The sequence below is a fragment of the Camelus bactrianus genome, chromosome 11 (genome assembly GCF_048773025.1).
Source record: "Camelus bactrianus isolate YW-2024 breed Bactrian camel chromosome 11, ASM4877302v1, whole genome shotgun sequence".
Classification (NCBI taxonomy): domain Eukaryota; kingdom Metazoa; phylum Chordata; class Mammalia; order Artiodactyla; family Camelidae; genus Camelus; species Camelus bactrianus.
The window spans coordinates 74,241,512-74,269,010 of record NC_133549.1 but is presented as its reverse complement, the minus strand read 5'-3'; positions in this window follow the sequence as shown (position 1 = coordinate 74,269,010).

Sequence of the window (27,499 nt, the reverse complement as noted above, 5' to 3'; positions counted from 1 at the left end):
TGTTTTAGTGGAACTGACCTGAACGAAGAAACACCTTCTGCTTGTTCTCCTTTTGGTCACTTAGACAACTCTGACAGCTGGTAAGCTACTGTTGTCTCCATTTCACAGACAAGGAGACGGAGGCTTGGCAAGCTGGGGGAGGAAGTGGAAGAGCGAGGTTTGAAGTGCAGACTTTCTGACTACCCTGCCTCCAGTATCTCACACTCTCGACACTCAGAGACTCGATGGAATCTCTTTCTCCTGGGAATTCCAAGAATAGATTTCATCTTTGAGAAGTGCAGCTCTCTCCAGAGGGAGCATTAATGCTCTCTTTCTCTGTCAAGATTCCTCCCAGCTTTTGATTCTTTGAGCCTGGGCTGCTTACTGTTTGACCTACTTTGGAAGCAGAAGAAAAAGAACCCGTAAGAGAGGAAGGAGCCAGCGCTGGAATATCATAAGTACTTCTGGATTTTAATGAGGTTTTTGCAAAACCAAAATTTTTGAATGTGATGACAACATCACAACACATTGCCGAGGGGGTTGTGAAACGTGCACACTGATTGACACTATTGTCAAAAACAAACTCAGAAATAGAAAGCATATACCTGTATGTCAGTAACAGCTTTGAAATAGGCTCCATCTCCATGCACAGCAGCAGCCTGTGAAATAGTTTGACCCATCAGAATCCTTCATGAATATTTTGGGGAACTAAATAGCTCTACGCCATGTGGCATTTTCTGGGATGCTTTTCCCTGTGTCTGTCCTTCATACTTGCCTGGGTTCAATCAAGGCCCTGCCATTTCTCAGTCTCACTGTTCCCCAGTGTTTTATCCACAAACAAGGATAACAGAATCTACCTCATCAGTTATTTAGGGGAATAAATGAAAATCATGTAAGTATAGGGCTTCATTGATTTTCGTATATATAATTACCCACTAAATGTTAACTATTACTATTAGCTGTTCTCATGGGTGCCAAGTCCCTGAAACTCTCTTCCCTCTTCAGCTTCATTAATTCCTGCCTCACCTGCCAGATCAATCAGATCCCAAGTTCTAAGAGCAAACCACCCTCGTGATCTCATTTTGACTTGATTATATCTGCCAAGAACCGTTTTCCAAATAAGATCACGTTCACAGGTAGTGGAGGTTAAGACATTAACATATCTTTTGAAGGGAGCACAATTCAACCCATAACACTGGGTTTCTGCCTGGTTCATTTATTCAGGCAGGAAAATTTTTTTTTTTTCTTACCACATTCCATGCAACATGCTTGTGAATAAGGCAGACAGTGGTTCCTACCCAGTCTAAGGAGGGAAACAGACATTAAAGAAATGTTTAAAAAGTGAGTAACTACAACTGTAATGAATGCCAAGGGGTGTTAGGAGAGCCTGTAACAAGGAGCCTTGGCCTAGTCCTTAGGAAAAGGAAGGCTTCCCAGAGAAAGGGAACTGGGAAATGAGCAAGAGCAAGCTAGGCACAGAGGTCAAGTGAGTGAAGCAGCAGTCCAGGCTCAGGTAACAATGTATGCAGAGTTCCTGAGAGCGGAAGGGCGAGCGATACTTGGGAAGAATTAAAAGAAGGTCGTTGTGGCTGGAACAGAGAGAACAAGGGGCCAGAGTGTAGAAAGTAGCCGAACTTCCAAGGCCAGAAAATGGCTAAAAAGAACTTGATCCCAGGCGCAGTGGCATCCACGCAAGAATTTTAGGTAGAGAAACCTTGTTATCAGGTTGGTATCAGTTACTATTTCTTTTTTTTTCAATTGAAGTATAGTTGACTTACAACGTTGTGTTAGTTTCTGGTGTACAAGGTAGCGATTCTTTTTCATTACAGGTTGTTACAAGCTATTGAGTATAGTTCACTGGACCTTGCTGTTTATCCATTTTATATAGTAGTTTGTGTCTGCTAATCCCAAACTCTTAATTTAACCCTCCCCCACCCCTAACCCCCATAACCATAAGTTTGTTTTCTGTCTGTGAGGTCTGTTTCTATTTTGTAAATAAGTTAATTTGTCTCATTTGGGAGGGGAATTCCACATATAAGTGATATCATGTGATATTTATCTTTCTCTTTCTGACTTAGTATGATAATCTCTAGATCCATCCACGCTGCTGCAAATGGCATTATTTTATTCCTTTTTATGGCTGAGTAGTATTCCATAATATATATTATATATTATATATACACACCACTTCTTGTTTATCCAATCATCTATCCATGGACATTTTGGTTGCTTCTATGTCTCGGCTATTGTAAATAGTGCCGCTGTGAACACTGGCATGCATGTATCTTTTCGAATTGGCGTTTTCTGAAGATATATGCCCAGGGGAGGGGTTGCTGGATCATATGGTAACTCTATTTTTAGTTTTTAAAGGAATCTCCATACTATTCTCCATAGTGGCTGCACCAAATTACATTCCCATCAGCCGTGTAGGAGGGTTCCCTTTTCTCCATACCCTCTCCAGCACTTACCGTTTGTGGACTTTTTAATAATGGTCATTTCTGACCAGCGTGAGGTGATACCTAATTGTAGTTTTGATTTGAGTTCCTCTGATAATTAGCAACATTGAGCATCTTTTTGTGTGCCTGTTGGCCATCTGGTTACTGTTTGTGCTGAATTAAACCACTAGCACGTTTTCATAGCTTCGTAACTCCCATGTGTGAGCAGGGTACACAAGGCTCTCCCAGATTCCGGCCTGATGTTCTTTTCTACTTCATTGTCATCAGTCATCATCATTGGTGTCTGCTCGTTCTGTCCAGCCTGCTTTCATATCCTCTCCATGGTCTTCTCATTCATATTAGTGAGATTGGAATCACCAGGACACTATCTAGACTTCACATAGGAGGAGGTATGGAACACTGACCTCACTGAAGACAACTCAAAGGAAAAACCAAACTAAGTAAACTTGGAGCAAAGTTTACACACACACACACACAGGTTAACTTGGAGTTAGCTCTTCCTTTAACAGAATGTGAATGAAAAATATGAAGAGCTAGAGAAGTTATGTTAAACCTCATGGTTGAACAAGATAAGCTCTCTTCACCTGATTGGAAATATTATGGAATTTTCCCAATGAATTCTGCAAAACTAATTTTTTTATGACGCTAAGTATATATATTTGTGTCTTAATACACATTTTCTTTAAATGTTCATTTTTATTGTCTTAGACACCTAACAAAGTGAAATCTACTTCATTTGCAACTGCCAAGCTAAGGAAAGAGAAATTGCAGTGATTTATCCAAACATTTGATTCACTCTGAGATCTATTATGTTTCAAGTGCAATGGGATCATATTAAATTCTGGATTCCAATATACAACATAATACTTCATTGCACTTTCCAGTCTAATGCACAGTATTTCTTGTTTAACCAGGAATCATAAATACCAGGGATTTAGTTTGAATTTGAGACCACCCAGTGCCTCCTGGATTAATGCCTCCTGGCATTAAGCAGGAATATTAAATTAAAGAAAATTCCAGTCTCATAGCTTTGCTAAATGTAATTTATAGTTTAACCATCATATTAAATCCTTTAATTGAAATCTGTAAAACAAATGGCAGTATTAGTAAATCCTTTATCAGCTTTCAATTCTCTGCCTACTTAGCACCAGCCTCTAACCCAGGGGAAATGTAGTTCCCAAATGCAGTCCTTGAACTTGGGAAAACGTCACTGAATCCTCACATTGCATAACCTTAATGTTCACTCTTCCTGCAAGATAATACAATTTTATTTATCATACAGATGGGCTCATTACTTTTTTGTGGTTCAAATGAAGATTAACAAGGCCTTTCTAGCTTAGTATTATCTGGACTTCTGACTTATGCTGTAATTATACATAAAAAAGAACAGCAGTTCAAACAGAGTAAGAAACAGAAAAACAGAATCAAAATGGCAACTATGGAGGTTAGCGCAAAACTACTGAATAAGAGACATGTACATGGTGATGGAGATAAGGAAAAGCTAGAACTAGGAGAGTATCATTATCGTCCTTCCCAAATACATTGCTCTTTGCAAAGGCTATTATTTGTTTTCGATAACTGGTGCTTTCCAGCTTAAGTGCGCACTGGGCTTTCTTTGCTACGGTGTGCCTTTATATTTGCCAATTTTTCTATCTAGAACAGCAAGACTTGTCTAGATGTTTAAAGGTAAATACTTCCTCCTGCATCCTTAAACCCCAACCCAGAAATGCCAATTAATTCTGCTAGGTAGAGAGCAGGCAGGACCAGACTGAGGGGAGGGTCGGCAAGTCTACAATGTGTGAAGGAAAAGCCCGCTAGGAAATAGGGAAAGGGACTCAAGAAGAATCCACTTACACCCACCTGCTCGAAGGAGCCGGGCCAAAGGGGAAAGTGGCAAGAATGAGGGAGGGGGACTCGGGAGGTGAGAGGGCACAGATCTGATCCTGACCCCTAGGTGGTCTTCAGGACTTGTACCAAGCTCCAGTGCCCCTCCACAGGAAGGAGCTGCGTGGCGCTCCCTCCAGCTCACTTTCAGTGAGGGCGGTGGATGGATCCGGAGAGCCTGACTGCACCTGCTGTCAGCCAACAAGGGAAAACTCCCGTTAGAGAAGGTGAGTGCTGTCCAAGGCATGGGGCATTCAAGCTTTCTGCTGGAGGTGCCTGGAGCTTACCACCTGTCCTACTTGGCCTCTGAGTGTCCTTCTGACTCCAAAGGCAGGGACCCACAAAATCTCCAGTATGAAACATCTTACCTTCCTACACTGTGCAACAAACATAGCTTTTCCTCCCCACAGTGGCATAAAGACTCTCCAGGAGCTTTATTATCAGTTTAATACCAGTTACTGTTTCTGCTGAACCAACCACCAACACATTTTCAAAGCTTCATAACCCCCATGTGTAAGCAGATCCTGGGTCTCTTTGCTAAAGCGCTCCTAGAATCTGGCCTGGTTTTCTTTTCTGTTTCGTTACCATCAGTGTCCTCCTTGGTGTCTGCTCATTTTCCATCCTGCCTTCCTTTCCTCTCTATAGGATCCTCATCCCTAGTAGCCAGAATCGAGTCACCAGGACACTATCTGGACATCAAGTAAGTGACGGTGTGGAACCTTGACTCAAACGTATGAAGAATCAATTCAAGCCCCACAGTTATTGCTAGAAAGCTAGAATATATGTTTAGAACGTTACGTGAAACCAAAAGGATGCTGCCAGAGGGTCGGTTGCACACTCAGAGAGGGGATGAGGAAACTGGGTATACAGAGGTGGAAGGTGGTCACAGGCACCCCTGCTGGTTTCACCCTTACCCCAGCGACCTTCATGCCTCTGCTTAGCAGGTAGTGGGGCTTATAGGAAGGTTCGGAAGCCAGCAGGACAGGATGCTTCCCAGTGCAACTGTCCCTAACCTGTGGTCCCTTCCCACCCCATGCTGTGGCTGGGCACAGCACCCAAATCCTACCCAAACTTGGGCTTTCTGCAAACTCCATCCATGGCTATACTTGTGTTCAGTGCCAAGGGAGAGCCCCAGGGTCTGCAAAGGCCCCTCATTGCTGCTGCCACCTGCTGTTCATCTGCCAGGAAATCAGGAATCAGGGCAGCAGCCCTCCCTCCCCAGCCTTCTGATCCAGCCCCTTGACTTTCTCAAGCTTCCTTCCAGGTCTGGCCACCCTCATGTAGAGGGAAAGCCTTTAAATCTGTAAAAAGGCATCTGCTGCTGCTCCATTTACCTGACAGCTCCCAGCCTCCAATCCATGACTCATTCCCTTATATCCCATAGTCCAACTTTATCTCCGGCTCTCTCCTCCCTTCTAGAATGCCTGGGTTCCCCTCCGCTTAATTCTCTTGCGATCACAGGACTCTCTTCAGGAGCAAGTTCAAAGTAAGTGCTCTCAGTGCATTTTATCATTGGGTCCCGTCTGCAGTCCACTAGTTCTGGCAGCTGATGGACGCTGCTCTCACTTAAAACGTGTTAACATTTCCTCGGCCATGTAGGTCGGGGTCACGGGACCGTAACACCTAAATGGAGGCATATACCTTTGTTTCTGCTACTTTGTTTCATGCTGATTTTCTATCTTGGTTACTCACAGCCCTTCTTTCAAGAATTTGAGACCATTTTCCTCAGAAGTGAGATACCCCCACTTGCTTATCCCTGAAGCTCCAACCGCTAGGGGAGGGCAGACTTTAAAAATGCTTCATAGAGGGAGGATAAGGCTCACGCTTAGCATGCATGAGGTCATGGGTTTGATCCTCAGTACTGCTGTTAAATAAAATAGTAATAATAATAATAATAATAATAATAATAATAATAATAATAATAATAATAATAATAATAATAATAATAATAATAATATAAAAAAATAAACCTAATTCCACCTCCCCCCAAAAAATGCTTCTGAAACCTGCATGAGCTGGGACTCATCAGAGGACATCTTGATGATCACACCAAAAACCGTCCCCCACTGCCCAGAACTGACAGTCACCCTTGGGTAAACACAAGGTTCCTATGCACTGAGGACAGTTCCTAAAAAATCAGGAGTGAACTTTTCCTTCTCTCCTGTTGAGCTCCTGACTGTAAGTGATCTAGGGCCTGACCACAAGTTCCAGAGTTCTCTTCACCATTTCTTGGGTCATTATGTAGTTGGGCCCCTAGCAGTCTCTCCTGGTAAGCCAGAGTTGCCAAGACCATTTTGCACAACAGGCAAAACTAGAGCTGTGATTGCTTCTTAACTTAGGAGATTAGGAAAGGAAGGAAAAAGGAGAAAAATACAAGAGCTATTTCCAAAAGTATTTTTTTGGCTTTATTCTGTTTCTTTATTTCCTCCTTTTTGACATCTTTTTTTTAACAGAGAATAACAGAACAATCACTTTTCAAGAGCTCACAATGTGCTGGGCCCCTCATTGACTCTTTCCTGGAATTACTTCATCTAGCGCTCCTAAAAAGCTTACCAGAAAGGCATTTTAGATGGTTAAACTAAGGCTAGGTCAGTAAAGGAACTCACCTAAAATCACAACAGGTTGACAGATTCAGAATTCAAATTCGAGTGTCTGACTCGGTAATAAACGTCCCTTCCTCCACCCCACTCTGTCTCTCAAAGTTTCATTTTATTGTCGGTCTTCAATCAATACATGGATCGTTGCATGACCAAATTAAGGAGGCAGCACACTGCAGAGAAAGACCCTATGGTCTTTTTTTTTTTCCCTTCCGCTAACTACCTATGTGACCTTGGACTGTTCATGTGGTTTGTCTCCCTTCTCATTACATCTATAAAATTTATTCCAATAACTGGATTATCGCTAATGTCTTTTTGACTCTTAACTCCTACAATTCCCATATATAAGTAAATGAAGCTATTTGGATAAATTAATATATTGGAAATCAAGACACAATTCTTTCTACCTCTTCCCGTAATATCCCTCCCTTGGAGAACTCAATTTCCAGGCCCTGGTGTTCTCATCACCATAGACATTACTGCTTTGACAATGCCGTTTCATTCACCTTTAGAATTTAAAAATCGTCCACCACCAGCACATTTCAGAAATCACTCGCAGGCAAAGGTTAAAAAGTGGCGGCTACAGATAATGAATTTCTGAAGAGTATTCAGTCCCTGGTCCTCCTAATATAGGCATCGCTTCTCAAAGTAAAGGGATGAGAATAATTGGAAGGAGAGTCCTTAAAACACATACCTCATATTCATCCTTCATCTTTGCAGCAGTCCTGTTGCAATTGAACAAGAGCCTTTTCACGCCTAAAGGAAACTCATTTAGCCTCTTCATTCAGGTTTGATCTTAAGGAGGGAAAACAATTATTAATAGCCATTTTGATGCCAACCAGAGCCCTCACTTGAGTTCCTTGTTGCTAAGGTGTGTGGCTGCCCTGTGGGCATTAGGCTAGGAGAGAAGAAATTCGGGGCAGCTGTTTTGCTTTTATCTGCCATGTAGTTCCAATACATGGAGCCATTTTCAAATTTCTTAATCCTGAGTTTCTGTGGCATTAGCATCTTCTATCTCTGTATTCGTTATCATTCTTGACAAACATTTCCAGAGAATATGGTTTCACTGTAGTTCTTGCAGCATTTTCTCTGAAGATACCTTTTGAAGAAACTAATGCTCCAAAAGGTGGAAAGGGAAAATGTAACTTGAATGTGACAGAATTTGTATGAAACACAGTAACGCCCCTGTATATATTTGCAGCCATATTTATGAACACAAATTTGTTGAAATTTATGTGGAAGGAGATACAACAAACTGATCATTGTAGTTTCCTCTGAGGAGTGGAGCGAGTAAAGGGGACAAGGGGCGAAAGGGGCATTAGCATAGTCTAAAATGTCATAATTTTGCAAAGAATTTGGTTTTAATTTTTTAACTCTAAAATAATTAAGTTTAAAGAAAAATGAAAAACACGTACTAGTCTCCTTTACTCTCAGCGGTTAGGACAGTTCTTTGATTTCTGCGGCCCTACCCGTGGACAGTTTGCTTAGCTGCCTGCCATTTGGGGCATGGAGTCATCTAGCTCCCACCCTCTGCCAGGAAAGTCAGACTGGCCACCCTGAAGAAGTGCAAGAACTACTTCACATCTGATATAATAGAGCACAAATAGGACAGATTCAGAATCTGACTTGGGCGTGCTTGTTCTCTCCCACCCTGGCCCTGGTCCTACACCTGCGGGGAGGACCCCCTGCCCATGCATCCGGGTTCCCTGCAGAGACAGTCCTGGAATTGATGAGACTGGCCCCTAGTGTCTTCCTCTGCCTCTCACTGCCTGCCTTCTCTTCTGTCACCTCTCAACACTCCCACTGATGCTTGTACTCCTTCCTGACCCCATGGAGTCTCCATCACCACCCCGTCTAAGGTAGTAGCCATTCTCCCCGTCTTGGGACTCTGTAGACCCTTCCAGCTCAGAGTGTCGTCATGATAAACAAGTATATGGTAAAAAATTCTACAGTGCTCATCACAGCTAATGGGCAAATATTGAACACATTCCTCCTGAGGCCAGGAAGAAGAGCACATTGTCCATTATCACCAAGTCTGTTCAACACTGTGCTGAGATCGTAGCCAGGACAGTAAGGCAAGAATAAAAATTAAACCATAAAGATTGAAAAGGAGTAAACAAATCTGTCACTATCCTAGATGATATGATACTGTATGTAGGAAATTCAGGTTAATCTAATTCACAGATAAGTTAATGGAATTAGAATTTACTTCTGATTGTAGATATGAAATCAGCCGAGAAAAACAGTTGCATTTCTGTGTGAAAAAGAAATGAAAAAGAAATCGTAAATGTTTTAAAAGGTACCATGTACATTAGCATCAAAACTATGAAGCACTTAGTGAAAAATGTTAACAAAATTTTATCAGTTCAAGGAAAAACGTACAAACAAACTAAAGAACATGTGTTATTTTTAAGTGATCTATAGAGTAGTTGAGAGTATTGAATATTTAAATGAAAGGTTTGGAGGTGACAATGAAATAACATTCTTCAAATAACAAATGTCATAGGAATCATCCACTTTTTGAAGTTGATTTGTTCTTTGCATAAGCAGCTGCAAAATTTCAAACAGAAAAACAAAAATAGCCTATTTACCTAAAACAGTTTGTGAATAATTAGTTTCAAATAATGGAAACATGTATAAAATAAAGTGATAAATCCAGCAAACCAGACAGCAAATACTGCTACTTTATGTTGATTTGTCACCATATGGGACAAACACTAATCAGTAGGAAACTGCTTAAACTTGAATTATTTAAACACGAATAGCCTAGCAAAAAACAAAACAAATGAACTTAAGAACTCTGAGCGTGGTTTCTAACCTTTTCATCAATTGAAAATTGAAGAGCTTCTGTTGTAAGTTTATTCAACAACTTGAAACAAGTTCTGTACAAGTGTAACCTGCTGTGGGATAATAATAACGGGCAGATACTGGATAACACGGGCTGCAGAGCTGAACACTGCCCTGCCCCCGCCTTAATACACCTGTCAGCAGCTCATCTCCTTCGCCTCCTGGGATAGAAGCTGCCCCCACAGGCCCTGAAATGGTCGGCTAATCCGTATTTGGCAGCTGTTAACTCCTTTTCTTTTCAGGTTGTCCTTTATGTGGAGTATTTTAAATATACTCTCCAAGGTTGAAGCTTTCTTTAAATAATTTAAGAAATGTAACGAGACGCCGTGCCCGTTACAAAACTGTTCAGCCTTGCAACAGTAGGGTGGCACTTTAACGATTCGAACATGTATTTTCAAAGATTCCGCGGAGGAAACCCAAACACAATTGAAATGGCAAAGAATTTGTTCAAAGAGTTGGTAAAGTCCAAATATGCCATTTTAACTGCAATTTGGGGGAAAAAAACCCCAACATCTTGGAATGCTTCAGTAAAACAAGTGATAAATTAAAGCATCCTGAGTTAGATCCATTTAATGGGTACCTCTTGTCAACTTTAAATTTATTTTACGACAGAAAGGAAATTTCTGTTAATGGAATATACAACAAATGTAATAAAGATGAATAATGGAATCAGTAGAAGTTATTCCGCCATTGAGAAGTAGATAGCAGCAAAAAAAATCCTAGATTATACCAAGATCAGTAAATGATTAAGAGAAAGACATGAATTTCAGATAAAAGTAAGAAATGGATTCTTGGGCAGCTTGAAAATGAAATTGATAAAAAAGTGAAATATCTGATCACATTAAAAAAGATTTAACTGTCTCTTGCCAATTTGACACGAAATACTGACATCAACTAAAACAACAAAAACTAGTAATATGCCACTACAGCCTGGGCACCAGCAACAAACTAGTTAATGGCTGTCATTAATTTAAAGAGTATTTAAGATTAATCACTACAGATGAAAACCTGAAATGCTCTGAAATTTTATAGCTTTTATATGAAGGAAACTTGGGAGAGAACTTCCCAAATTTGATAGCAATCTTAAAAATGTACATTGCAGTACCATTAATGAGGCATAAAACTTAAAGAAAATTTTCCATGCCATCAATAATAAAATAAATTTCTATCACCCATGCGACAGTGGTGACTAAATCATCTTTATGTTCCTATAGAGGAAGTTACATTACAAAATCATTGCCATAGAAAGAGGCTATCAAAGCAACTCCCTACAAAATATGGAGGAATGGTTCTATTGAACCAAGCTTTTAATAAATAAAAATAACTTATTTTTTTGGATTTTGTGATGTTTATGATATTTGTCAGCTTTTTAATTTGGAATTTGTTGTGACTCCTTTTCTCTTCCAAATGAATATACGTATTTATACCTAATTATGTAATTCAGTTGTGTATTTGTTTTCTCTGAATGAGCTACCTGCCCCAAACTGTGACAGCATCGATCGCCACAAAACCTAGATCTGCCTGCACCCAAGTGAGGTGAAAGTTGGAACTGTGAATCCCAGTAAAGGCAGACAGATTCTTATAATGTCTCAGGGTTTTTTTTTTTAACCTCTTTCCAGCTGGTAGCCAAGACATAGGTCCTTGTATAGTCCTCTGGGGTTGGGGTTGATTCAATTTTGGTCAACCCTTATCCTGAGAGTGTGGCATTCTGGGGCCCAGGCTTTCTAGGGGATGGTCTCCTCTTAGACTTTCCAACCCGGATGGCCACTGGGCTTCTCTCTGTTACCCAGCAAGTTCCAAAACCTGCCACTCCGTTTGCCAAGTTCAGCAAAAGCCCAGGGCGAGAGCCGGGCCTTTGGTGCTCTGGTGCCCCCCCCAGGGTTGCCACCATCGATGATACTTAGACTTCCAGTCCCTTACCATCTTGTCACTGTTAAGTGTTCTTAGGATATGTTTACTGGTTTTTCTCCGGCATTGCTAGTTGTTTTCAGTAGGATGGTCAGTCTGAATCATTAACAAGCCACAGCCTGGACACAGGCTCTTATCTGCCCATTGGATGCTAGATTTAGAAAAGTCCTATATCCTGTCAGGCATATTCTTGCCTTAAAAAAATAATAACAATAAGTTTATTTAGATTAAACATAAAAATTTTGGGAATTAAAAACATGCACAATTCTACTAAGCAAATGAAATGAGTGTCCTCAAATACCATCCTGATTCTATGCTTTTCCCCCCAATTTTGAAGTCGCAAGCTAGCTAATGTTTTGAATTACGCTTCCTTTTTTTGTCTCCATTCTTAAGATTTTATCATAAGCATTTTCTCACATCATTAAAAATACCTGATGAACATTTGAGTTGGTTGTGCAATAAAAGTATACGTGCTACTCTAAAATACACAGTAACGATGTACGGAATTCAGTTAATCAGAGAATAAGATCCGAGAATAAATAAGAGATACATGTGCTTGCACTTTTCATTCCATGAAGTTCAGCTCTGTGGGGCAGATTCGCTGCCCAGGCTGAAAGGCTTGTTAGGGAACTTGGTTTGGGGACATTTCCTCTCTCTGTGTCTGTCTGTCTGTCTGTCTGTCTGTCTGTCTCTCTCTCTCTCTCTCCCCCAGGGACTTTAACTGAGCTGGTCCCAATGGCCAGAGGAAATGGGTTTGCATTTCCAGGTTAGCTAGACCCAGCCAGTTCAGAGAGCTCATCTGAACACGTGACAAAGGAAGTGACTCTGGAACAACCCAAACTCAGTGTTTCCTCAGACACACACGCACTTCTTTCAAGATTCTTTCATTTGAAAAATTCCTGCCATATATATTTTAATGTAGAAATAAATGTTTGGGTTTAAGAGAGTAAACAGAGCACAGGTGTTTCTTCCCCACCACTCCCAAATCCCGCTGAAATGACAGCAAAGGTGTACAGAAAGGAATTAACTAACGTGTTACTGCTCTGGTAAGAAAGCTGGAACCCATGGATTGATTCAGACGTTTTGATGGATTTCTACGGGCAAGGAAAGGAAGAGGAGTGTATGAGAGAGCAGAGTGCAGGGAGCTGCCGCCCGGGCACACGAACCACTGAGGGCGCTCGGAAGCAGTTCTGCTGCAGCACCTCCAGCTCCGGTCAGCGATCCGGATAAATGGAGGAGGGCATGTGGGACACTTGGGACACATCTCCTGCACCCCACACGTGGAGAGACTGGCAGCAGTTAATATGTCCCCACACTGAAGTCTAAACTCTCTTCTCTAAAGAAATTACGTGATCTGCCTGCAGAAAGCCAGAGCTGGTGGTTTAGGTAGGGTGTCGGGGCCATGGCGTTAAAGTCTGTTCACTTTGACACAGAGAGGAGGAGGAAGCCTGCCTAAGCGCTCCCTGAACACACACCCTGAAATAAAGTCTGCTGGTCTGTACCCTCCCCCCAACCAAAAAAGAGACCTTCTGTCTGGTTAGCTACTGCTGCTTAACAATTTACCCCAAAATGGTGTGACTTCAAATATCAGCCTTTTTATTGTATTTTATAATTATTGGCTCAATAATTCAGGCAGGGCTCAGCTGGATAATTTTTCTGCTCCACGTGACATTGGCTGAGGGCACTTGGTGGTGTTCGGATGGGGGTGGCTGGTCTAGAGGGATCAAGGAGGCTTAATCATGTCTGGCTCAGGTGGAAAGCGAGGTCTGCAGGGGTAGCCCTCTGGAGCACCTCCACATAACCTGTCCAATGTGGACATCTCAGAGTAGTTGGACTTCTTACATAGTCACTCAGGGATCCCAGAGAGTGCGTTCCAGGAGACAGGAAGGGGAAGCCTCCAGTCTCTCAAGGCTGACGCCCAGGAACCAGCCCAGCATCACATCCACCATATTCTACTGGTCAGGCAGAAAGTCCATCCAGATTCGAGGAGGGGGAACATAAACTTCACCTCGCATTCCAGTGGGGATAAGAAAGGTAAAAATAAACAAAGTAAACCACTAAATAGATACTCTGCAGGGAGTGATTCGAGTTACAATAAAAAATCAGTTAAAGGGGATAGAGAGTGTCAGGAAGTTGGGAGAATGGTAGTTATATAGGACGGTCGTGAAAGTCCTCACTATTTAGATGACTTTTGAGTAGGAACAGTAAGGAAGTGAGGGGGCAGCTGTATGGATTTTCGCTTTTACTCTGAGTTCATGGGGAAATCTTCAGAGGGTTTTCAGCAGAGCATGAATATAGTCTGACTTGAATTTTAAAGAGATACTCTTAGTGCTACGTAGACCATAGACTGGAGAGGAGATGAATGGGGAAGTTGGGATACTAACTTAAGAGGCTGTTTTGATAACCTAGTGAAGAAATCGTGGTGGCTTGGACCCGAATGATACAGCAGTGGATGGATGTATTAAGTGGCTGACTCTGTAAAGATAACTCTGTGTATATAGACATACCTACAAATATCTTCTTTGGGTTCCTGGCCCCAGTTCCAACATGTGTGGGTATTGGTGTGGATATGTGTAAGCTTTCACACACCGACAAACAATTCTTGGACATCAGCAGGGTGTTCAGAATTCAGCTCAGTTTTGAAACTACCTGGAGGTGGCATCAGATTCCACAGGCAGAGGGCTCAGTCCCCCAAGACCACCTTCCACTTGCGACACCAACCGCAAGCCCAGGTTGTTACCTGTACTTCCGACTGACTGGCTATATGTCAGAGGCTTCCACAACCCCTCCTTAGGTTTGATAAATTTGCTGGAATAGCTCACAGAACTCAGGGAACCTGTTTACTCACTAGATGCCTGATTTATTACAAAGGATATTAAACAATACAAATCAGCAGCCAGATGATGTGATCCGTATGATGAGGTCCCAAACAGAGGTCCTCACAGAGCTTGGGGCCTGGCATGGTGGCATGTGGTCCTGGTTCACCCACCTGGAAGCTTTCTGAACCCCATCCTTTAGGGGGTTTATGAAGGCTTCGTTACATAGGCATGATTGAAAAATTTATTGACTGTTGGTGACTGAGCCAATCTCCAGCCCCTCTCCCCTCCCTAGAGATCGAGGATGGGACTAGGGGTTCCAATCACATAGATGGGTCTCCTAGCAACCAGCCCCCAACCTTAAGTAGAGTCCAGTAGTTGCCTTCTTACCATAACAAACATGATCTTTGTTGTTCTCATCACTGAGGATGAGAAAGTCCAAGTTTTAGGAGCTCTGTGCCAGAAATGGAGACAAAGACCAAAAAAGACTTCTTTTTATAAATTACATATCACAAAGTATATTTTCAGTGAATTAATTTTTTTCATCATCACAAATCTGTAGTTTGAATTATTGGTAAGAAAAAATTGTAATACTTCTTTTTTATTAAAATATAACTTACGTACATTAAAGTATGCAGGTCTTCAGTGAACCATTTGATTAATTTTCACATAGATGTACACTGATATCATCCAGAATCCCTCCTGTCTCTCCCTGTCAGTAGTCTCCCCAGAGATAACCACCATTCTGACCTCTATCACTGTAGATTTGTCTGTTTATGTACTTCATATAAATGGAATAATATAAAATACATAGTTTTATCCCTGGCATATTTCACTTCATATTATGTCTGTAAGATTCATCCATGTTGTTCACGTACACAGTGAGTTCATTCCTTCTCATTGAATATGGCATGATTTACTTATAAAGATATAGCTGAGAATGTTGCTGATGGTTTGGAATTGGGTCTGAGAGAAAGATCGGAATCACTTTTAGTCTGAGCTTCCAGAAGACTTGGAATTGCCATGGGGAAGGCTGCAGACAGCAGTTTTAGGTGTAGGGGATGGGAGAGAGTTCTGTCTGGGGCTTGCTGCCTACGAGGCGCCTGTCAGACACCTCGCGGAGAGACTAAGGAGGCAGTTGGATGTGTTAGTCTGAAGTTATGAGAAAGCCTGTGCTGAAGATCTCAATTTGGGAGTCATCAGCATATGGAGACGTTATTTAAGACCTTGGGACTGAGTAAGATCTGTGAGAGAATGTGGTGGCTATCCAATAAAATAAGCTGAGGGTGGGCTCTAAGCACTGTCGGGAGCTCAGGGAGAAGGATTCACATGGAAAGGAGACCGAGAAGGCATGGCTGATGAGGTAGGAAAGGAACCAAACGGTCTAAAAGTAAAACAAGAAGGAATTTCAAGGAGTGAATTGTGGCAAAGGCTGCTAATAGGCCAGTAATGACTGGACGAGTTGACAAGAGTTGCTTCACGGGAGGCTGGAGAGAAAGCCTGATTGGATTCGTGTGGAAGCAACTGCTGGTTTCCACCCAATAGCCAAGCACTGCCCTTCTTTAGTAACAAGAACCCTGGTTTTATTTGGAGTAAAATGCATCTGGCTATGTTTTCTTATCTCCCTTTCATCAAGATGTGATGGTATCTGACACATAAGTAGAAGTGTGTGTATTACTTCTGGGAAGTCAGCTAAAGGGAGCTGATTCAGCCAGGAGGCACCCTTTGCCTTTCTGTATGAGTCAGATTTTTACTGTGATAGTTCTATGAAACAAATAACCCAAAGATATCTCAGTGACTTAACAACATTCTTGTTCATGCTTCTGGATCAATAGTTTGGCTGGCTTGGCTAAGCCAGGCTGTACTCCAGGCTTTGGGTCAGGTTCAAGGCAGCGTCAGTTCCAGGCCAAAAGAAAAGCATGCTGTTCCCATGGTGGGGTGGGAGCTTCAAGAAGCCTTGTGGAAATTTGCCGCATCTCCTAATGCTTCAGCTCAGAACCCACAAGGTCACCTCTATCCATTGGCCAAATAAATTACATGATTAGGCCCAAAGTCAGTGAAAAGGATTATTTTTCTTCACCAACTGAGCCATGGCAGGGGAGTAAAGGAAACAAAAATTGTATACAAATAGTAACACCTACTGTACTTTTTGTTTGTACCTTTGATTTACTAAAATCTAAAGTGATGGCTGGAGCATCAGCAGCCTTTGTGAGTCATGTGACCTTGAAAGCACCAAGCTAAGGCAGTAGAACAGAAAGATGTGTCCCATCTGTGCATGGAGTCACCATACCAACCCTAGCCAGGCTCAATATGACCCTTTTTGTGTGGAAAAAAAAAGTAACTGCTGTCTTTTAAATTTACTTTTATGTTATGTTTTCTGTTGTGCATAGCCAAACCTAACACTAATGGACATAAGTTGGTTTAAGTCAGAATGGGAGGTGTATGGACAAAAACTTCAAGGAATTTTTCTATGTAGAAGAGCAGAGAAGAAATAGTAACTGAAGAGACAAAGGAACAAAGGAAGTTTTGGTTTTCATTTTAAGTTGGAAAGAGATGAGAAAAATCTTATAAAGAAAAAATGTAATTGATAACAAGAAAGGGAAAATTATTGAAGTACTATCCTTGAGTAAGCAAGAAGGCCTTGACATGTGGTACTTGGAAGTACTTTTGCTTTGACTTAATTACAGGTCAGTTTATACCTGCTATATGACATAAACTATTTAAATTCCATGAATTTTTCCTGAGAGTTTTCCCGGCAACTCTGTATGTTAAAAATGTTTTATTCATGTTTTTTATTTTGTGTAAATAACAACTGAACCTTTCACAGACCCTTACCCCACCCCTCCCCACACTGTAGGAAAGGAAGTAGAGAGAGAGAAGTTTGTAGTGTTTGGAATTATATGAATGATCAAAAGATGGCTCAATAGCTAAAATTAAAAGAAATAGCTCATTAAATGGCATAAATCATCTTGCAAATAAAAATATGAGATACAGAAAGCTGATAAAGCAAGTAAAGAAAAATCCTATTTTTTCTAAGTCCCCTGTTAAAATGGAATTTTTAAACACACAGATGTTTAGAGGAGGTAAAAATATACTTCCTTGTTTGATGGAACTGCTACAATTCCAAATATATAAATCCACCCACAGCATTAATTAAAGTTTAGCATTTTTTCTCTCTCTGATGTGAGTAGCACAGTGTTTTTACCTGAATAAGGCACTGCTTTTCTTCCCTGTTCTGCCAGGTAAGATCCAGGATTCTTTTAAGTACACATTTTTTTTTCCCAAAGGGAGCAGCTTGGGGAGAAATATCTAGGGTTCCATTTGAGTCTTGTTAATTTTGAGATGCCTTTTAGACATCGCAATGGAGATCTTAAGTAACAAGCTGGCTATACACGTCTGGAATCCAGGGAGAAGGGCTGAGCTCGAGATACAATGTTGGGAGTCATCGGCATTTAGTGTACGTAAAGGCATGGACTGGATAAGATCATCTAGGGAGTTAATGTATATAGGGAGAAAAATACAGATCCTTTGACTGAGCCCCAGAGTACAACATTTAGAGGTGAGGGAAATGAGAAAAAATCAGCATAAGAGACGGAGGAGGAGCAGCAGCTGGTGAGGTGGAAGGAAAACAGGAAGAGTACTAACCCTAAGGCGAGACAAGAAAGGGTCTAGGAAGAGATTTATCTATTTTGACTAATAAGGTAAAAGTGGAGATGTGACATTGGATTGTGCACATGACATTGGAGGTCATTAGTGATCCTAATCAGAATATTTAGAGTGAAGGGCAGGAACGAACACCGGTTTGAAATGAATTTAGAGACCACAGGAATAGACAACTCTTTCTGGAGCTTTGCTGCAAATAAGAAGAGAAAGAAATCAGGTGATGAGGTCATGGAAGTTTGCTTTTAACTTGAGAGAAATAACAGCATGTTACTACACTGATGGGAATGACCCAAAAGAGAGGGGAAAGCTGGTGATGCAGGAGAGAGATGGGGGGATGTGAGCTAGAGGGATTGGGGTCTGCTGCACAGGAAGAAAGCTTGGCTTTAGCGGGGAACATCAACAGTTCATCCAGAATGACAAAAAAAAAAAAAAAGTCAGACTGTATAGACGGCAGTGCAGGCAAGGAGCTAGAGTTGATGGTGGGGGTTTATGAGGTGCTTTCTGATTTATTCACTTTTCTGGATATTCTCAGCTAAGTGAAGATGGGAAGAAAATAATGAGAAGTTTCAGGAGAGTAGGAAAATAAGAAATATCCATCCAAGAAAGAAAATAAACCTGGAAAATATAAAATGATCACCTGGAAGCTTTAAAGGTCCACTTGGGGTTATTGATCATCAGTGCAAAGGGAGAGCAGTCAGCATGGTCATACATTTTACTGCCACGCTTTCAGCCGTGGACCCAGGCCTGGGAGGAGTTTCATCCCCAAGCAGGATGACAAACTGAAAAGGGTCAAGAGAGTTGAGGGTGTGTGCAAGGAAATAGTTAAAATAATTGACCATAGAATTTAAGCTGGGATCAAAAGGGAGAGGGGAACATGGAGAGGGATGGAGAATGAAAAGATGGTAACATCATGGATTGAAGGCCCACATGGAGACTAAAGATACTGAAGTCAGGTACTAAAAGGGATGAGCAGGAAGGGCAGCAGGAATTTGTAGAGTACTTAACACTAACATTTTGGAGGAGACACAGTTTCAGGATAAGAGCAAGGCTCACTGTGAAACTGAGTGCCGAGGCAGAGCCAAGGGCGAGGTCACTAAGAGAGAGGTTAAGGAACCACAGGCCAGGGAATTAGAAGGATCTCCCAAGTGTACATGTAAATCCTTAAGACGTATACAATACCAGAATGTTGGCAAAAATGACAGTGAACCAGAAGCCAACATCTTTGACGATCTCCGGTCAGCCAGAGACTGCAGTAAGGATGAGTACTGATTGGCTCATCTCAGAGTCTAATGACATGCAAAGCTCAGGGGTTTGACGGAGGTAGCAGGGAGAATGGTAGCAAATGTGAAAAGGAGCAGGAAGTGCACTTCCTCACCTGTATGGGCCAACTCTGGGGGAGGGGGTGCTGCAGGGGAAGTCTGAAGTCCAGGGTTCAGTTTTAACAGGAACACATTGGTCCGGGTGTCAGGAATGGATTGAAAGGGAGCAAAGAGTGGAAGTAAAATGACAAGCTAGGAGGGCATTGCAAAAGTGTAGGCAAAAGATGGTGGAGGCTTATCCCATATAGTAGCAATAAAGGTGTGAAGATAGGGTCAGAGTCTAAATGTTTTTAAATATATCTCATTGCACCATTGATTTTAAGATGCCCTACTCTGTCACGTACCACTAAGAAAGAAAGCAATGCTGCCAGTTAAACAGTGATACAACTTTTTTAGGATTTCAGTTTTAAGATGCATCCAAGTTGCAGAGATGTTAAAATATTAAAATGTACATCTGCAAATGGATGAAACATAATATATTGGTTGAATACACTACTGTACCGAGGGAAAAACTCTTTTCCCCAAAAATGAAGAATTAAGCAAACAGAATGTTCAGCATCTTAGAGGGCTTGCTAGAGAAACTCCGTGACAGCTGCTTGAGGAATAGCAAGACTGTGTGCCTGTTGGTTGACCTTCACTGGACAGATTTTGCCACCTGTTTACTAATTGGCTCCTGTGAGAGAATAACTCCGTGTTCCTTGGTACATCTAATTAATAACCACACATCAATTTACTTAATATTTGCATCTCCATATACTACTTGTTATTTCCAGTTAATGGTTCATGTCTGATCACTGTGGGAAGGTAGCTCAGATTCATTCGTGCTGCAGATCTATCCCTGTCGCTGATGAATATTAATTACATTATGGCCACAGGAGGTCAAAGAGCAGAGCAGCAGTCTCAGCGAAGTCAGAAGTCATGATGCTAAGGCCCTCTTCTCCCACATTGTATCAAACTGACACCTCTTCCTCGGTAGGTCAGGCTTCCTGATTGCACATTAGGAACACTTCAGGGTGCTTTTTAAAAATACTTATTCCTGGACCCCATCTCAGACCAGTTAGATCAGAATCACTGGAGGTGAGCTCCAGGCGTTCATATTTTTTAGAAAAATAAAGGTGATTCAAATATCCCACCACCAGTGAAGGCCATGGGTGTTTGACAGTCTCCTCATTAACAAGTAATAAACTAACTGTGATGAGCTAGGATCAATTTGTCTAAAAAATATTGCTTTAACAGTATAAGCCATGCAGTGGCAGACGGCAGGTATCAGAAACAAATATGGGATGTGGAAAGTCACAGTGCATCACTAATGAAAAATAAAACTGTATGGAGTATTGTCTTAATTAAATAAGTTGTGTCTACATGTTTTTGTGTGTATATATGTCTCATTAATAGATACAGATCACTTTACCTCTTACTTTCTTCTCCATATGTTACTTATTTCCAGTTAATGGTTCATTTCTGACCATTATGGAAAAGCGGTTCTGAATTGTACATGAGGCAAGTTTAACCCTGTCACTGATGAATGTGACACACACACCCCTTGGTACATATACACACAGGTACATATGTATCTATACACACATGTGACATACATACACATATATGATGATAGAGTTTTTTAAAGTGTTTACAATTTTAAGTGCTCAAGATTACAGGAGATTTTCATTGTCTTCTTTCTTTTGACCTTATTTTTCGCAGTGTAAATGTGTTTACTTTGTAACAGAAATCCATTGAGAAACAACAGCCATATCTATTCATTGGAAAAAAAAATTGGAAAATTCAGGAAAGCACAAATAAGAATATTTAAATGGTTCCTGATTCTACAAGCCAGAAATAATCACATTGGACATTTTGGTTCATTCTTTCCAAAAAAAAAATTTTTCTCTCTCTCTATGAGAGTATGTGTGTGCATACAGAATTATACTTACACAGAATATTTTTTTAAGTTTTTAATCTTTCTGTTAATAAAAAATTTTACCAGTTCATTAACATTTTTCACAAAACACACACTGTAATGAACTACATAGTATTATACAGAAAGACTGAGGAATACATGCAGTCTAGCTAGGTCTTAAGCCAGAAAAGCAAAACAATCCAGTAGAGTTTGGGAGGTTGGAGAGCAATAAGCCTCCGCCAGCAGTGCTGTGTGATTTTGCCCTGAGTGTCCTCTGCATGGCTCTCTCAAGAACCTGAGCAAGGAGGGCTGTGAAGCAGGTGGCACTGAGATTTGTGAGTTGTAGCCCTGGCTGTTTCACCCTGCCGTTACAGCTAATATCTGAGATAACTTAGCAAAGTAAGGCGAATTAATGGTAAGAGATTAAGATATTTGGAACTAACTTAGTAATCAGGATGCATTCATTTCTAAGGCATTTCCAAGGCCAGGATACTTACCTAGCAAGAACAGCATCATATTTGGTCATCAGCACCCATGAAAAGTAAGAGATACCCCAATAAATACAGCAGATGTACTGTATTAGGAGGAAAAAGCAAGACCTCTTACTGGTGCCATGCACTGGTGGATGGAAACATTTTTTTTCTCCCCCAGATTTTCCCTCACTAACCTATTTCTCAGCCACAGACCAGCATCATGAGGAATATAAGGCCATGAATTTGCTGTGGGATATCTTTAAAAATATGGGGTAATCTGCTCTCATGACAGTGGAGGCTGCATCTGTGGGAAAACCCCAAACAACATAGGATTGGGATTCCAGAAGCAAAGGGGAATGAATAGGATGGAAATGTGTACAAAGGGAGAAGTAGAAAGAAACAGAAATGGAATAAGATGGATTATTTGTTAGCTGTCTTGATTGTGGTAGTGATTTCATAGGTGTATACATCTGTCAAAATTCATCAAATTGTACATCTGAAATGTGTGTGGTTTACTGTACAGGAGTCATACCACAATAAAGACATTTTTTAAAAAGAAAGTTCTAGAGATTGAGAGTGAAATTACTGTGAATTCTAAATTGTGCTGGTGCTTACATACTCTCTTAAAGAGAAGGCATCTGGTTAGACTGGGGATTTTTTTCCTTGGTATGAGAATTTTAGTTCCCAATTACATCGCAGTGGGAGACTTCTTGTAATTGAGTTTTAAGTTCACAGATGGTGGTGTCTGTAAAGCTGTCACAAATTGACCAACATGAACAAAACTGAAAATCTCTCTTTCTTTATCTCTACTCCATTTTCTCTGCCCTCTTTCTTTCTCTCTTGACACTAAGTCTCTCCCAGTGTTTGTCTGGAAACAAAATGTGAATCTGTGTTTCAAGATGTGCTGAGCTCTGGAAGCACTGCTTTTCCTTGGATGATGTGACTGATAAGGACATCACTGGTTAAACTGTGGTGTGCTAGAGTACTCGGGCTTTGTTTGAGGATTTTTGTCATTAGTTTGTTTTATTACTTTATGGTCACTGATACATTTTTAATACTAAATATCATACATTTTGACTGTTGGCATTCTATCCTTTTATTCCTTATGCCTCTTCAGAACTTCAGAAGGAAGAGACTATGAAAGACGTAGAATTTAGGTAATCCAGCTTTGCAGATGCTAAGGGAACATGAAGTGAAAGGTACCCCAGAACTCAGTTCCTAAAGACACCTGTCCACTCACCAGGTCCCATGGACATCTGGCTGAGACTGAGGAGAAAAAGAAGTAAAGACTGAAATATTTTAGTACATATTTGGAAATGCTTTTGGTTTTTTGTATGGAAACAAGAAACCACCATGGGAAGGGATATTTGTAATGTTTAATTTTATATGATGAGGTCAAATGTGGAGCATTTTATATCTCTAGCAAGGTGATCATTGGGTTATATTGTCGTCTGGGACATTATATCAGTCTGTTGGCTGAAAATGTTCAGACAACATAGCTGAGGGTTCTTTAAGGTTGGTAAATAGAATAGGGCATGATTTCTTGGTTTAGTATCCAAAGTGGCATTGAAATAAAATTAATTTAAGCATTTTTTGGCCATATTTCAGAAGCACTTGATAGCAGCTTCAAAAAAATAAACAAAAAAGGCCTTGAAAGCCTGCATCCCCACAGCATTGGTCTCAGAAGGATACAGAAAAAGTACTAAGGTTAGGAATGTGTTGTAATGGAAGCTCACACTGGAAATTTCTGACACTCTTCCAGTCTCTTTCCTTGAGAGGAATTATGTCACCACTGTTCCACATCTTACGGTTAAGCCTCTCGCTGTTCAGTCTGTTCCGTTAACAGGAGGAGAACTTCTGCATAATCCACCTACATGATCCAGCATCCGCCAAGAATTCAGGTCCTTTTTCCCTCTGCACCACTGTCCCTGCTCCACCGAGGGAAGAGCCTGTGACAGGGGCCAAGCAAAAAGCCATTCCCTTTGCTTCTGCTCTTGAAATTTCATGCAAGGTTTTGGGTCTCTTCCTGTTGAAAAGGGAGGGGGACTCATCAAAAGAGACCCGTGGCAAGAGAGAGCGAGAGGCAGAGGGGTGAAGTCAAGTTCACCAGAGTAGAAATCTACATAGGAAAATAGGGCTTCACCTCTTAATGAAGAGCATTATCATGTGAGTGTGGTGTGTGTGTGTGTCCTCTTTTGAAATCCTATAAGATGATATAAATTTTTTAGTTAGGCAACATATTTTCACTCTAGTGGAAGACAAATGCTAAAAAAGAGAGGGTTTAAGGTTTCTGTGTCCACATCACATTAACAAAAGGAAGAATAAAAATCACCAGATCATCTCAATAGATGCAGAAAAAGCTTTTAACAAAATTCAACATCCATACATGACAAAAATTCTCATCAAAGTTTCTATAGAGGGAACATATCTCAACATAGTCAAGGCTGTTCATGACTAACCCTCAGCTAACATCATACTCAAAGGTGAAAAGCTGAAAGCCTTTCCTCTAAAGTCAGAAACAAGACAGGGAAGCCCACTCTTGCTACTTCTATTTGACACAGCATTGGAAATCCCTAACCACAGCAATCAGACAAGAAAAAGAAGTAAGACATCTAAATTGGAAGGGAAGAAGCAAAATTATCACTATTTGCAGATGATATGATACTATACATAGAAAACCCTAAAGCCTCCACCCAAAACCTGTTGGAACTGATAAATGAATTTAGTAAAGTTGGAGGAGCTGCAAGCCAGGCACTGTCCCAGGCTAACATTGTGAACCAGCCGGCCGATGACCACTGCAAGCTGCAGTGGTACCAGGTTCCCTACCTGTAGACTGTAAAGGCTGCATCTCTTTCTTCTTAAAATCTCACACAAATTGCTTTTGTGGCCAATCCTAACCTGGAACCATACACGGAAGGGAATTTTCGGAAAATAGTTCCACTTTTAGCTACATAGCTCAAAACTTCTGCAATTTCCCAATAATGCTAGACAATTATACCCTTTCATTTCTAATCCCCATCTCATCATTATCTGCTTTGTCCAAAGTATAAATTGACTTTGTTAGCTATTTGTTATCTATCAGTACTAAATGCATTCCAATCTCTCTCTTTTTTTTAATTGAAGTACAGTGAGTTACAATGTGTCAATTTCTGGTGTACAGCACAATGTCCCAGTCATACATATACATACATATATTTGTTTTCATATTCTTTTTCATTAAAAGTTATTACAAGATATTAAATATAGTTCCCTGTATTATACAGAAGAAACTTGTTTTTTCCATCTATTTTATATATATCCAATCCTCTTTAAAATGTGTTTATTTAATGAGAAACTTTCCCTCAGCATGCCTGTCTTTACAGTCTTGTTTTAGAGTCAGGTAATGAGTAACCCAGACTTGATGGCTTTCCCCTGTCCATTGTATACCCTTCTGTAATGCACTTTTCTCTTTCCTTAGATCTTGGCTGAGCACTTTACAACTCAGCTCAACCCTGCTTCTAAACTCTGACCAGATAAACTTCTGAGCATCTTTATTCTACCTTTCCATTGTCATTTCATAGTTTTCTAATTTTCAGTAACATTAAGTATAGTTTTATATCATCTATGTACAGCAAACGCATCAACTATCTCTTTAGGAGAACCAAAGTTCCATGCCAACTATGTGCTGGTAGATACCCATCGTGTCTAAGAAACTGCTAAAAATGAATAACAGGCTACGATAGCCAGAAAAATTTCCCCTTAAGATAAAAGTTGTTTGTACAGTATGACTTGGCTAAGGGAGAGGGTAGAATTGAGGTACCTTAGTATTTAATTTTCCCTCATGATTTTTCAAACTTAAAATAATCAACACGATTTTGCTGGTCTACTTGTTTTACTCCAGAAGAGTATATTTCAATAGGTTAAAAGCAATTTAGTAACAAGGGAATTGTTTGCATTCACCAGATCAGCCTATTTTGAACATTCTTTTATGTTTATCCATTATTACAGTAAATAAGAAAATGTCAGATATCCCAAATTACATTTCTAAAATTACACAGAGCACTTGTGCTGCGTTTGTTTTCTTCCGGCATTTTCAGCTAGCTAACATTTTTCTAGTCAATGCCATTAAAGATGTCATTGGAAATAGTTTCCTAATGCCTGCAGATGTTTTATATCCAGCCTTCAACCTCCAGGATTAAATTTCAGACACTAACCTTTCTTTGTAGAATCAGTAATGTGGTATCTAGCAAAACACTCATGATAACAAGTAGATCAAATATTTCCTAAACTGTAAATAGGAAGTAACATTTTGAGGGAAAGAGAGCTCAGTGCAATTAAATTACAAACTTTATATATGCTCTAGAGCACGTACTAGGCCTTTTTTCCATTTTCCTCTACTACTCACAATCTCACATGCTGTTGGAAGTTAATAAATATTCATCAGTGACTGATGACATTGAGCACACTCTACTCGGAGTCTAATACCCTTAGATATTTACCAAGCGGCCAACATCAGTGAAATTCTCATCACATTGCTCAACTGGGTTCCCTGCCTCCGGGATCTCCCTGCTGCAATCTGCCCTGTGTTCCAACACTAAATTAATCTTTCTGAAGCTCTACTTTTATCATATCACTCCCTTGTTAAAAAAAAATATGTAATATATACTCTTTGCCCACTGAAATATGTCCACACTCCTTAACTTAGTGACCAAACCTTTCCTTTTTCTGGCCCCATCTCCTGCCAGCCACCTTCTCATCAACCTCTCCTGCCCTTTCAACTCTGCACACTAACCATACTCTCAAAGTCTGTTATTCATTTTTAGTGATTTCAGGTCTTCACATGTGCCAGATGGCTCAAGCATGCTCTGTCCTTCTTCCAGGCCTTTGCTCCAGCTGTTCACTGCTTCAGACAGCCTCCCACCCAGCTCCGTCCCATGGTCCCCTTTGCCTAGATCATTCCTGTTAATCCCACAAATTTCCATTTTAATGTTTTCACTCCTTGAGAAGTGTCAAGGAGGGGGAAATTTCCACCTTTACCCTTCTTGAGTTCTTGTGGCTAGACTAATAATAAAATTGACCCAAGTCAGATTAACAGGAGAAGAAGAAATTTTAATTCATGGACACAAGGTCTCATAGAAATTTGGGAGCTGAGAGTTGGCCTGTGCAGGCAGCTTTTACACTTTTTAGACAAAGAAACAATAAATTTGTAAGGAACTGGCAGGACAGAGAAACTTAGGTTTAGGGTGCTCAATTAGTGAAGACTCTAAATGGAGTTTGGGCTTGGGGTAGTAAATTAAAGAAGTAGCAAGCTTTGTCTGCATAGGCTTCTCTGCACGAATCCCTTGTCTCTGGTGATAAGGGCGTCCTTCTGCCTCCAGATGCTAGGAGGGCACCTTTCACTTGAAAGATTTATTTCCAGCTCTCAGAGTCAGAGAGGAGGGTGAATGTCCTTGCACTGGCTGTTTCTTAATTAACTTTAATTCAAAATAATCAATACGCCATTGTGGTATATTTGAGGCAACCCGTACAGCACCCCAAAAGAAGGCATCCCTGGACCTGCTAGACCTTTTGGGGTGTCTCGGCTTCTGCTTCCCAAGCTACCTTCACTTCCCTGTCCGAAGTAGGCTGAATGATGACCCCTCAAAGGTGTCAGATCCTGTTCTCTGAAACCCTTGAATCTT